The sequence below is a fragment of the Eubalaena glacialis genome, chromosome 1, assembly GCF_028564815.1.
Source record: "Eubalaena glacialis isolate mEubGla1 chromosome 1, mEubGla1.1.hap2.+ XY, whole genome shotgun sequence".
NCBI lineage: Eukaryota > Metazoa > Chordata > Mammalia > Artiodactyla > Balaenidae > Eubalaena > Eubalaena glacialis.
Genome location: NC_083716.1, coordinates 117,512,523 through 117,526,058, shown reverse-complemented (window position 1 = coordinate 117,526,058; position 13,536 = coordinate 117,512,523).

The following is a 13,536-nucleotide window of genomic DNA, read 5'->3' as shown; positions in this document are numbered from 1 at the left end:
AGTTTGTTGATCTCTGCTTCATTGACTGCCTTGCCACCAGGTTACAGTAGCAGTGCATTCTTTTTTTTTTTTTTTTAATTTTTTTTTAAGTCTTTATTGAATTTGTTACAATATTGCTTCTGTTTTTTTTATGTTTTGGTTTTTGGCTGCGAGGCATGTGGGATCTTAGCTCCCTGACCAGGGATTGAACCCGCACCCTCTGCATTGGAAGGTGAAGTCTTAACCGCTGGACCGCCAGGGAAGTCCCAGCAGTGAGTTCTTTAATCCCAGATGCAATTTGCTATTTACATTCCAACAAGAAATTCAGAATTGTAGTTTTCTAAATGAGCTCACTCTCATGCTTATGACCAGTAAGTTTCAAGTTATAGTTAAATAGAAAGTGTATCAATTCATACAACTTTACCTCATAAACTTTACCCAAATTTGACTGATAAGATATTCTTTTAAATTCTAAACTTACGAAACACTTGAAGGGACAGTTTAGAGTTGAGATGAGAAAATCTCTGAAGATAAGGAAAGCCTTTTGTAGTTTAATCTGAATCTTATCTTTTGATCAGACTCTCTTGGCTTGCCTCTTTCCTAAGCAGCTGATTTTATGTATGCTTTTATTATGGGTTGTTTAAATATCAGATATATATTAAAACCATCTTTATTCGTCCCCCCCAACACTACTCTTGATCTTTCACTAATCCATTTACCGACTTGATGGGGCAGAATCTGCCAATGCATAAAGAAACACAACATGTGCCCTCCTAGAGCTGAATCAATGATTCTTTTATGTAACACCAAATAATTCAACTTTCCCTCATATCAGCTGAAACATTTTTTTTTTTCCTTTTAACTCTCTCTTTGGAAAATTTTGTCCTATATATTCATTCCCATTATCCCTCTGACTTCCAAGAATCTTCAGAATCAAGTTACATATACTCATTTATATATTCCATAGTTAATTTTAATTAGTATTAGATTTCAGGTCTGCATTTGATTAGCAAAAATAAAATTATAAAAAAGCTCCCCAGGTGCTACTTACTGTCATATCTTTAACACCGTTTACTAGTCTGGGGCCAAGGATAGATGATATACTCTGTGTAACTTTCTTTGTACTCATTTAATAAAGTGTTCTATTAGCAATGTAAGTGTAAGAATTAACAGTCGATATACAAAGTATCTTGCAGTAGCTTTGCATACATTAGTTGCTCAATATACCCGATTATTTTATTTTATCCATGAGTTTTGTTTTGTTCACACTTGCATCCCCTATGCCTCCAGGAGTAATTGACACATAGTGTGCAGGAAGTGTATATTTTTTAGTAAAAGAATACTTTGGATTTATTTTTAAGCCAATAATACTCTCTGTTTCTTTTTAAGGCCAAAAATCAAGGCTCAGCTCCTTCATAAACAATTTCTCATCAGGCTCATCCTGCATACAACTTAGCATGTCATTGTAGACTCTGTACGATTGTCTTCTGATCTTTTTTTGTTTATAAATCATTTGCACACCCTCAAAATAATTAACTTCTTTAAGTGCAAGATCTATTATGTCATAGATCTACTATACTGTATACAAACACTTAACCAAGGACTGGGTGTATGATAGATTCCCAAGAAACCATTCTCAAGCCTGGTACTGAAGTGAGATTTAGGGGTAATTATGGAGGCATCCACCCAATGCAAGCATACCTCATGAATTTGAGTATGTCTTTACTCCCAGTCCCATGTTCTAGCTGTTTAAACAAAGCAAGAACGATGTTTGTCTCCTTAATCAACAACAATGAAATCTGCATTTCTTTCTTCAGTGATCATCAAAGTTAGCCTCCAACAACATTGATAGATAACTTGAGGGATGTTTGGACAGATCATGCATTAATCTGACAGGACATATCCCCCCCCCCCCCATCTAGCCTCAGTGAATAGAACTCTAAAAAATATGATAGCCACAGCATCATCTGAAAGACAAAATACAGTATATAACATATTTATTTCAAAATTATCTGAAACCCTCATGTGAACCAGTGTTATATTTTTCCTCTTCATCAAACGTGAAATCAGAGGATTCATAGAGAAAAAACATAGTCATGCAATTTTTGTGGCTTTCCTCTTTTGTGGAACACCCTTCCACATTTTTGGTATTAGAAATTACGTGTTAAGCGCATGGCTCTACTGCATACTTTTAAGTTGGTTGTTGTACCTCTCAGATGCCCTTCCTCTTTCCCAACAGAACTGGCACCAAATAAATACAGTTGATCTTCATTATTCATATATTCCGTATGTATGAGTTCACCCACTCACTAAAGGTTATTTATAACCCTAAAATCAGGAGGGATCAAAATGGCAGAGGAGTAAGACGAAGAGCTCACCTTCTCAACACAGATACATCAAAACTACATCTACATGTGGAACGATTCTCACAGAACATCTACTGAATGTTGGCAGAAGACCTCAGACTTCCAAAAGGGCAAGAAAATCTCTACGTAACTAGGTAGGGCAAAAGAAAAAAGAAAAAAAAGAGAGACAGATAAAGGGATCAGGATGGGACCTGTGCCACTGGGAGGGAGCTGTGAAGGAAGAAAGGTTTCTGCAAACTAGGAAGTCCCCTCACTGGCAGGGATGTGGCAGGGGTGGAGTTTGGAGTCTCAGAGGAGAGGGCAGTGACAGGTGTGCAGAGGGCAAAGAGGAGAGAGACCTACACAGAGGGTCGGTGCCAACCAGCACTCCCCAGCCTGAGATGCTTGCCCACTCGCCTACTGGGGCAGGTGGGGCTGGGTGCTGAGGCTCAGGCTTTGGAGGTCAGACCCTGGGGAGAGGACTGGGGTTGGCTGCATGAAGACAGCCTGAGGAGGCCAGGTGCAGTGCACCACAGCTGAGGGAGTCTGGGAAGAAGCCTGGGCCCACCAGGGAGGCAAGGGACCATTGTTGGGGGGTGCAAGAGGAGAGGGATGGCCCATATTAGGAGCTCCTTTGTGTATTCACAGGCAGCAGGGCACTGCCTACAGGAGCTCGAGGGGCAGGGGTGAGCCGTGGCTGCTATCTTGGACCCCAGCGGTGGGCGTGGACTGCTGCCAACAAGGGTCCTGTGAGCGAGCACAGGTCACTGCCCACACCTTCCTGGGAGACTGCATGGCCGCCACAGCCGAGAGTCCCGCGATCTGGGGCCAACTTCCCTGGTAGAAGGCACAGTGCACCCCAGGCTGTTGCAACTTCCTGCCGCTCTCTGCAGGCACAAGCACATCATGTACATCCCAAATGTAGCCATCAGCTGCTGCTTTTGCCCCTTCTGGCCTGGGCAGGGAACAGATGCCTGAGGATGGCCCACATGCAGAGGTGGGTTCAAAACCAAAGCTGAGCCCCTGGGGCGCTACAATTCAGGAAGAGGAACAGAAATCTCTCCTTGCAGCTGCTAAAGCTGCAGATAAAATCCCCATGATCAGCCTGGTAAGCACGGCATTTGTGGAATATCTGAACGGACAACGAGTGTTCCCATAACTGGGACTGGTCCAGCCTTTCCAGCTGTGGACTTCAGGAGCAAGCACATGTGAGAGCTGGGCCAGGTCAGAGTCTGAGCTCCTCCCACTGTGCCCACAGTGGGTCCAGAGACCTACCTAGAGGTACTGGAGGGCCTCCTGGGGAAGCGGGGCTTTGCTGTGGCTCACTGTGGGGGCAAGGACACTGACAGCTGAGGTCCCAGGAAAATATTATTACTATTATTTTTTTATTTCATTTTGTTCTGTTGTTATTTATTTATTTATTCTATTCTTTTTTATTTTTAATATATTTTCTATTTTTCTATTTTTACTTTACTTTTTTGTTGTTTTGGGTTTTTTTCTTTGTTTTTTTTTAATTCCTCTGTTTTGTGTTTACCTTTTTTCTTTTTTTTTTTGATCGTTTTTGTGTGTTTGTTTTATGTTTTCTTTGCATTTTTAAAATTTGCTTTCTGCCTTTGGTTGGTTTTTTGTTTTTGTTACTTTTGTTTTTATTGTTTGTTTTTCTTTTGGGTTCTTGTGTTGGTTTGTATTTCTCTGGTTTTTTGTTTTCTTTGTTCTTGTTTTTTTTTTTCTTTCTTTTCTCTAATTTTTTTTGTGTGTGTGTTTGTTTTAGTTTTGGTTTGTTTGGTTTTGCTTTTACCATTTGTCTTGGGTTTTGTTTGTCTGTTTGGTTTTTTTCCTTTTTTTATTGTTGTTGCTGTTTGTTTGTTTGGGTCTTTGCTATTCGTCTTGGGTTTTGTTTGTCTGTATGCCCCCCAGCCCAGTTTTTTTTTCTTTTTCTATGTGTTGGGAGGCCTGCAGGGTCTTGGTTCCCCAGCCAGGGGTTGAGCCCAAGCCTCTGGGGTGGGAGTGCCAAGTCCAGGACACTGGACCACCAGAGAATTCCCTACTCCAGGGAATATTACTTGGTGAGAGCTCTCCCAGAGGTTTCCATCTCGACACCAAGACCAGCTCCACCCAACTGCCTGCAGGCTCCAGTGCTGCCTGCCTCACTCCAAACAACTAGCAAGATAGGAACACAGACACACCCATCAGCAGACAGGCTGTCTAAAACCCTAAGAGATCACAAACACCCCAAAACACACCACCTGACGTGGCCCTGCCCATCAGAGGAACAAGACTCAGCTCCACCAACAAGAGCGCAGGAACCAGTCCCTCCAACTAGGAAGCCTGCACAAGCTGCTGGACCAACCTCGCCCACCAGGGGGCAGACACCAGAAGCAAGATGAACTATGAACCTGCAGCCGGCAGAAAGGAGACCTCAAACACAGTAAGATAAACAAAATGAGACAACAGAGAAATAGGCTGCAGATGAAGGATCTAGGTAAAAACACAAAAGACCAAATAAATGAAGAGGAAATAGGCAGTCTACATGAAAAAGAATTCAGAGTAATGATTGTAAAGATGATCTAAGATCTCGGAAATAGTATGGAGGCATGGACCGAGAAAATACAAGAAATGTTTAACAAGGACCTAGAAGAAATAAAGAACAAACAAACAGTGATGAGCAATGCAATAACTAAAATGAAAAATACGCTAGAAGGAATCAATAGCAGAATAACTGAAGCCGAAAAACAGATAGGTGACCTGGAAGATAGAACGGTAGAAATAACTGTCATGTAGCAGAATATAGAAAAAAGAATGAAGAGAAATGAGGACAGTCTCAGAGACCTCTGGGACAACATTCAACGCACCAACATTCGCATTATAGGGTCCCAGAAGAAGAGAAAGAGAAAGGGTCTGAGAAAATATTTGAAGAGATTATAGTTGAAAACTTCCTTAACATGGGAAAGGAAATAGCCACCCAAGTCCAGGAAGCTCAGAGAGTCCCATACAGGATAAGCCATAGGAGAAACATGCTGAGATATGTATTAATCAAACTAAAAAAAAATTAAATTCAAAGAAAAAATATTAAAAACAGCAAGGGAAAAGCAACAAAGAACATACCAGGGAATCCCCATAAGGTTAACAGCTGATTTTTGAGCAGGAACTCTGCAGGCCAGAAGATATAATTAAAGTGATAAAAGGGAAAAACTACAACCAAGATTACTCTACCCAGCAAGGATCTCATTCAGATTCGATGGAGACATCAAAAGCTTCACAGACAAGCACAAGCTAAGAGAATTCAGCACCACCAAGCCAGCTTTACAACAAATGCTAAAGGAACTTCTCTAGGCGGAAAACACAAGAGAAGAAAAAGACCTACAAAAATAAACCCAAAATAATTAAGAAAATGTGAATAGGAACATACATATCGATAATTACCTTAAATGTAAATGGATTAAATGCTCCCACCAAAAGACACAGACTGGCTGAATGGATACAAAAACAAGACCCATATATATGCTGTCTACAAGAGACCCACTTCAGACCTAGGGACACATAAAGACTGAAAATGAGGGGATGGAAAAAGATATTCCATGCAAATGGAAATCAAAAGAAAGCTGGAGTAGCAATACTGATATGAGAAAAAATAGACTTTAAAATAAAGACTGTTACAAGAGACAAGGAAGGACACTACATAATGATCAAGGGATCCGTCTGAGAAGAAGATATAACAATTATAAGTATTTATACACCCAACATAGGAGCACCTCAATACATAAGGCAAATGCTAGCAGCCATAAAGGGGAAATTGACAGTAACACAATAATAGTGCGGGACTTTAACACCCCACTTACAGCAATGGGCAGATCATCCAGACAGAAAATTAGTAAGGAAACACAAGCCTTAAATGACACATTAGACCAGATAGACTTAATTGATATTTATAGGACATTCCATCTGAAAGCATCAGAATATGCTTTCTTCTCAAGTGCACATGGAATATTCTCCAGGATAGATCATATCTTGGGTCATAAATCAAGCCTTGGTAATTTTAAGAAAATTGAAATCATATGAAGCATCTTTTCTGACCACAATGCTATGAGACTAGAAATCAATTACAGGAAAAAAAACTATAAAAAACACAAGCACATGGAGGCTAAACAATATGCTACTAAATAAGAGATCACTGAAGAAATCAAAGAGGAAATCAGAAAATACCTAGAAACAAATGACAACAAATACACAATGACCCAAAACCTATGGGACGCAGCAAAAGCAGTTCTCAGAGGGAAGTTTATAGCAATACAATCCTATCTCAAGAAACAAGAAAAATCTCAAATAAACAACTTAAACTTACACCTAAAGCAATTAGAGAAAGAAGAACAAACAAAACCCAAAGTTAGTAGAAGGAAATAAATCATAAAGATCAGAGCAGAAGTAAAGGAAATAGAAATGAAGAAAGCAATAGCAAAGATCAATAAAACTAAAAGTTGGTTCTTTGAGAAGATAAACAAAATGGATAAACCTTTAGCCAGACTCATCAAGAAAAAAAGGGAGAGGACTCAAATCAATACAATTAGAAATGAAAAAGGAGAAGTTACAACTGACATTTCAGAAATACAAAGGATCATAAGAGACTACTACGAGCAACTATATGCCAATAAATTGGGCAACCAGGAAGAAATGGACAAATTCTTAGTAAGGTACAACCTTCCAAGACTGAACCAGGAAGAAATAGAAAATATGAACAGACTAAACCCAAGTAAGGAAATTGAAGCTGTGATTAAAAATCTTCCAACTAACCAAAGTCCAGGACCAGATGGCTTCACAGGCGAATTCTATCAAACATTTAGAGAAGAGTTAACACCTATCCTTCTCAAACTCTTCCAAAAAACTGCAGAGGCAGAACACTCCCAAGCTCATTCTACAAGGCCACCATCACCCTGATACCAAAACCAGACAAAGATATCACAAAAATAAGAAAATTACAGACCAATATCACTGATGAACATAGATGCAAAAATCCTCAACAAAATACTAGCAAACAGAATCCAACAGCCCATTAAAAGGATTATACACCATGATCAAATGGGATTTATCCCAGCAATGCAAGGATTCTTCAATATTTATAAATCAATCAATGTGATACACCATACTAACAAACTGAAGTATAAAACCGTATGATCATCTCAATAGATGCAGAAAAAGATTTTGACAAAATTCAACACCCATTTATGATAAACACTCTCCAGAAAGTGGGCATAGAGGGAACCTTCCTCAACATAATAAAGATCATATATGACAAACCCACAGCAAACATCATTCTCAATGATGAAAAACTGAAAGCACTTCCTTTAAGATCAGGAACAAGACAAGGGTGTCCACTCTCCCCAATGTTAGTCAACATAATTTTGGAAGTCCTAGCCATGGCAATCAGAGAAGAAAAAGAAATAAAAGGAAAACAAATTGGAAAAGAAGAAGTAAAACTGTCACTGTTTGCAGATGACATGATACTATACATAGAAAATCCTAAAGATGCCACCAGAAATCTACTAGAGCTAATCAATAAATTTGGTAAAGTTGCAGGATACAAAATATAACACAGAAAACTTGCATTCCTATGCACTAACAACGAAAGATCAGAAAGAGAAATTAAGAAAACAATCCCATTCACCATTGCAACAAAAAGAATAAAATACCTAGGAATTACCTACCTAAGGAGGCAAAAGACCTCTACTCAGAAAACTATATGATACTGACGAACAAAATCAAAGATGACAAAAAAACAGATGGAGAGATACACCATGTTCTTGGATTGGAAGATTCAATATTGTGAAAATGACTATACTACCCAAAGCAATCTCCAGATTCAACACAATCCCTATCAAATTACCAATGGCATTTTTCACAGAATTAGAACAAAAAATTTCACAATTTATAAGGAAGCACTAAAGACCCCTAATAGCCAAAGCAATCTTGAGAAAGAAAAACGAAGCTGGAGGAATCAAGCTCCCTGACTTCACACTACCCTACAAAGCTACAGTAATCAAGACAGTATGGTACTGGCACAAAAAAAGAAATATAGATCAATTAGAAAGTAAGCAGATTGGTCATGTGTGCTTTGCATCCTGTATTTAGCTACAAGCTCTACTTTTGACTCTTCTCTCAGATTGATGGCATGACTTGGCTAAAGCTGTAGAGTATTGGTCATAAAGACTGAATTATATGGGGTGGCAGATCTACATAGACATTTCTCCAAAAAGACATACAGATGGCCAAGAGGCACATGAAAAGATGCTCAACATCACTAATTATTAGAGAAATGCAGATCAAAACTACAATGAGTTATCACCTCACACCAGTCAGAATGGCCATCATCAAAAAATCTACAAACAATAATTGCTGGAGAGGGTGTGGAGAAAAGTAAACCCTCCTACAATGTTGGTGGGAATGTAAATTGGTGCAGCCACTATGGAGAACAGTATGGAGGTGCCTCAAAAAACTAAAAATAGAACTACCATATGACCCAGCAATCCCACTACTGGACATATACCCAGAGAAAACCATAATTCAAAAAGACACATTCACTCCAATGTTCATTGCAGCTCTATTTACAATAGCCAGGACATGGAAGCAACCTACATGTCCATCAACAGATGAATGGATAAAGAAGATGTGGTACAATTATACAATGGAATATTAGTCAGTTGTAAAAGGAATGAAATTGGGTCTTTTGTAGAGATATGGATGGACTTAGAGATTGTCATATGGAGTGAAGTAAGCCAGAAAAAGAAAAACAAATATCGTATATTAATGCATATATGTGGAATCTAGAAAAATGGTAAAGATGAACCTATCTGCAAAGCAGGAATGGAGACATAGATGTAGAGAACAAACGTGTAGACTCCAGTGGGGCAAGGCAGAGTGGGATGAATTGGGAGATTGGGATTGACATATATACACCACTGGGTATGAAATAGATATCTAATGAGGACCTGCTGTAGAGCACAGGGAACTCTACTCAGTGCTCTGTGGTGACCTGGATGGGAGGGAAATCTGAAAGGGAGGGGTTATGTGTATACATATGGCTGGTTCACTTCGCTGTGCAGCAGTAGCTAGCACAACATTGTAAAGCAACTATATCCCAATTAAAAAAATATATATGAGAAAAAACCCCTAAAATCAGTACTCATGGTGCTTTTGTGGGCATTCCCATACACGTGCAGAGCAGCAAAAATTCGAATTGCCCTATGGACATGTTCCCAGTTGAGGTCAAACAAGGTGAAAGCTTTAACTTCTTATTTTACCTCCCCTACTATAAACAAGGTCCTTTTCAAAGTATATGTAGCGCCACATTTTTCACATTTTCCCACTTCTTCTTGGTGATTTCGCCATTTAAAATGGCCTTCAAACCCAGTGCTGAACTGTTGTCTACTATTCCTAAGCACAAGAAAGCTGTGATGTGCCTTTTGGAGAAAATATATGTGTTAGATAAGCTTCACTCATGCATTTTAGTGCTACTGAGAGTGAGTTCAATGCTAATTGATCACAATATATGTTAAATAAGGTTCCTTTTAAAAGAAATAGACATAAACAAAGTTGTGTTGATTGGTTGATGAGAATGTTGTGGGCAGAGGCCTGGAGAACATAACCCTATTTTTCCTCTAGGAACAATGCTTCAGTTTCATTAATTCAGTGGGGTGACTGTGGAATATAGCTACTACAGATAATGAGAACTCAGTATCCGTACTTTTTTCCACTTGACAAGTGTGGTAGACATAGCTGGCTGCCTAATCTGACACCTACTTCCACTTCTTCCATGCTAGCAAAGCTCTAATATGTACACATTTGTATTGAGCTCAAGAACCCATTTCCTCAGTGGCCAATGCACCTATGGGAACCATGTAATACAGTTCTGGTCAATGTGACGTAGCCAGAAAATTGGTATCAGTGGTAATACCTGAAGTGTCTTCTCTTTATGCCTTGATCCTCTCCACTCCCTATTTCCGGTTAGCATAAAACAGAGCAACTGGTGCGGTGGCAGCCACCTTACAAACAAGAAGCAATAAGCAGAATGACAAAGGCTTACAGTAAATGTTAGAGCAGAGCATCCAGATCTCTGAAGCTTAGTCCTGTCTTTACCTTGATCGCTTACCTTAAAGTGTCTCTTTGTGTAAGACAGATAGTTTTATACTTTATCCTGGACACAGTATTAGTGCAGATAATCACTTTTGACTCTAATTCCTGGTTTTTCTGACTTTTTTGCCTTCAAACATGCAAAGATATGATATGAAGGTTGACACTGCTCCCTTCCTAGATTGCAACTAGCCCTTGATATTTGTACAAATCGTTTTTCATTGCCCTGGGGAGATATCTGACATTTCAGGTGTTTTAGAATCCTATTCGGCTATAGCACCTCACAGGCTTACACTACACATGTATTTATCTTACTCTCTGGGAACTTGAACTAAAGTTCAATATCTCTTCTTACAAGTACAAGGCATTTTAGAAAAGACAATGCATTTCCCATAAATGGGGGAAGTGAGAACAACTTGCATCGTTGAGTACTTACTGTCATGTATCAGATCCTACAGATAGACCGGGATATTTAATCTGAACCAGAAACAAAACAAAATAAAACAATACTTGTGATGCAGGTGTTACCTTGCTAATTTTGCAGATAAGGACACTGAGAAGAAAGAAAGAAAGAAAGAAAGAAAGAAAGAAAGAAAGAAAGAAAGAAAGAAAGAAAGAAAGAAAGAAAGAAAGAAAGAAAGAAAGGAAGGAAGGAAGGAAGGAAGGAAGGAAGGAAGGAAGGAAGGAAGGAAGGAAGGAAGGAAGGAAGAAAGAAAGAAAGAAAGAAAGAAAGGAAGGAAGGAAGGAAGGAAGGAAGGAAGGGAGAAAGAGAGAGAGAGAAAGAGAGAAAGAGAGAAAGAAAGAGAGAAAGAGAAAGAAAGAAAGAAAGGAAGGAAGAAAGAAAGAAAGAAAGAGAAAGAGAGAAAGAAAGAAAGAGAAAGAAAGAGAGAGAGAAAGCAAGAGAGAGAGAGAGAAAGAAAGAAAGAAAGAGAGAGAGAAAGAAAAGAGAGAGAGAGAGGGAGGGAGGGAGGAAGGAAGGAAGAAAACTACTTGCCAAAGATCCCAGAGCTTGTATTCATTTATATAATTATCTAATGCGTAGCAAATCACTCAGAAAAAGTAGTGGCTTTAAACAACAGTAATTAATGTACTATCTCTCACACTATCTTTGTTCAAAAACTCAGGAGTGGCTTGGTTACACAGTTCTGGAGCGGGGCTTTCTTGTGAAGTTGCAGACAGATGTCCCCTGTGGCTTCAGTCATCTGAGGTCTGACTGGGGCTGTCAGATCCAGTTATCAGGTGGTTCACTCACATGCCTGGCAAGTGATGCTGGTTGTTGACAGGAGGCCTCAGCCGCTCACCATATGGGTTGCTCCACAGGGTTGAGTGTGTCCACGGCATGCAGCCAGAGTCCCTTGGAGTGAGAAACCCAAGAATGCACAGTGGAAGCCACAGTACCTGTTATTACCCAGCCTTGAAAATCACACACCTTCACATCACCCATTCAACATGGGCGTGAATACAGGAGCCAAGGATCACCACACTCTGGTTACCACGAAAAACTAGGTTGAAGAAACTTAATTAAAAACAAATAAACAACAACAACAGAAACCTCATTCAAATACCAGTGCATGTTCCTTCATACCATGTTGTCTCAAAAAGTTTAGGCATTTAAGCACATTTCCATACTTTATAACATCCTGGATCCCAGGAAGCCTGGAGTGGATGGAGCTAAATTTCAGGGGCTAGGTAGTCACGTTAGTTCAATATGTATCATTCCTGACAATAACATGTTATAAAACAATAATAAAACAATTTTGAATTTCTTTAGCACCTCCAAGATTTGATCCAGAATTGGAAAAAAACCAAGTTCCCTTGCTGGGTCTGGTAGATTAATGTCCTTACTCCTTCAGGCATTTGGCACATACAGACCTATAGGAAAACTCAGAAGTCAGGAAGCAATGCCCTATTCCAACATCATCAGACCTCTTATTCCTGTTCTGCTTTCTGTAATTTCCTTATGGTAACAGGACAATACGGAAGGAGTGAAACCAGGTAAACTGGGGGCAAATAAATTAGATCTCTTTGTATTTTTACTGGTTCATATAAAACTATATTTATGCTTATTGGGAATTGCATTATGAAGAGGGTGATGAATACTAACACCACAACCACCATTTAATGAGAGTTTAAAAAGTGAACCTCTCTGTGCTAAGCGCATTGTATGTTTCAATCATTTACCCTCATATAAAATATATCTTATGAATTAAGTATTATGACTTTCATTATACAGAGGAAGCTTTGAAATCTTAAGGAATTTGGCCAAAGCTAGATCCTTGAATGGCAAAGCCTGGGATTCCAAAAGCCAGAACCACTCTATAATATCCAAATGTTTCTCTCAACCATTGTTCATGCCCATATGGTCAGAGTAATTTTTTGAAGAAATTAACTCATTTTTCTTCATCAGGTAAGCAAAACAGTACCTTGTTCATATGGCCTTACCAAAGACTAAGACAGTCCACATAAAGGAATTTTCCAGATGGCTGAAACTTGATGAGCACAAAATTTATTTTAAACATTTTGAATAGAAGTCTTTCTCAGGCATACTTCACACCTTTTTGCTTCTTGAATGAGTATTTGAAACCCCACATAACCTCTTCTTGATAAGACAGAGATCACTGCAATTTCTATTCTTGCTGCGGATTGTCATGCTGGGATACCTTAGGGGTAACTAAGCTATTTAAGTTGGCTTATCCCAGTATTTAGGGGCTCCAGATAACAGTTTCTCGTGTATTCTATAGCTCAATAAAAATACAGAACAAAATGTTTGTTTTCCTGTCTTTTTGACTGGCAGCCATCACCCTTCCCTATCTCAGCTATAGCCTCTTCTACACATGATTATTTATTGTTATAGGAGAGGCTACAGCTGAGATAGGTAAGGCTGAGGGTTGCCAGTCATTATACAAAATGAACTAGAGATACATAATACAAAGGCAACCATGTTGCTAGTACTGTGCCTTAAATAAGAGTATTAGTACATCTGCTGGTAAACTGGGTTAGTGCTCATATAAGAATTGATTAGATCTTATTTAATTTCTTAAAGGCCATTCACATTTCCTCCATTGTTTTCCTGCAGTATTTTCAGATGTGT